This window comes from Triticum aestivum, chromosome 6D (assembly GCF_018294505.1).
Source record: "Triticum aestivum cultivar Chinese Spring chromosome 6D, IWGSC CS RefSeq v2.1, whole genome shotgun sequence".
NCBI classification, from domain to species: Eukaryota; Viridiplantae; Streptophyta; class Magnoliopsida; order Poales; family Poaceae; genus Triticum; species Triticum aestivum.
The window spans coordinates 484402569-484403738 of NC_057811.1; positions in this window are offsets into that span (position 1 = coordinate 484402569).

Sequence of the window (1170 nt, forward strand, 5' to 3'; positions counted from 1 at the left end):
TGGTGCATTTTGAACACACAAAAAGTCAGGAGTTCAAATAAGTTTAAAAAATGAAATCCCTTTGTAACAGACGAGTTTCCGTATGAAATCCTGATACTTTGAAAGAGATTGTCCGTTTTGTACACGAAGTGCATCCACCTTTTGCCGGGACCCTCTCAACTTTCTTGCACTTGCTATGTGGATGAAATGATGATACCATGCCATCCTTCAACCTTTTGAGAGTTCATTTTGAAATGCTTTTCAATTTTAGGGTCTTATAGCTCAAAATAATTAGTAAATGCATGAAAAATAACAAATGAAGTAAGAAAGGATTGAAAATTGATGATGTGGCTTTGAATGGTGCATTTTGAACACACAAAAAGTCAGGAGTTCAAATAAGTTTAAAAAATGAAATCCCTTTGTAACAGACAAGTTTTCGTATGAAATCCTGATACTTCGAAACCGATTGTCCGTTTTGTACAGAAAGTGCATCCAGTTTTTGCCGTAACCCTCTCTACTTTCTTGCACATGCTATGTGGATGAAATGGTGATACCATGCCAACTTTCAACCTTTTCAGAGTTCATTTGAAATGCTTTTCAATTTTAGGGTCTTATAGCTCAAAATAATTAGTAAATGCATGAAAAATAACAAATGAAGTCAGAAAGGATTGAAAAATGATGATGTGGCTTTGAATGGTGCATTTTGAACACACAAAAAGTCAGGAGTTGAAATAAGTTTTCAAAAATGAAATCCCCTTGTAACAGACGAGTTTCCGTATGAAATCCTGATACTTTGAAAGAGATTGTCCGTTTTGTACACGAAGTGCATCCACCTTTTGCCGAGACCCTCTCAACTTTCTTGAGCATGCTATGTGGATGAAATTATGATACCATGCCAACTTTCAATGTTTTGAGAGTTCATCTTGAAATGCTTTTCAATTTGACGGTCTTATAGCTCAAAATAATTAGTAAATGCATGAAAAATAACAAATGAAGTCAGAAAGGATTGAAAAATGATGATGTGGCTTTGATGGTGCATTTTGAACACACAAAATGTCAGGAGTTCAAATAAGTTTAAAAAAATGAAATCCTTTGTAACAGACGAGTTTTCGTATGAAATCCTGATACTTCGAAATAGATTATCCGTTTTGTACATGAAGTGCATCCAGTTTTTGCCGTAACCCTCTCTAC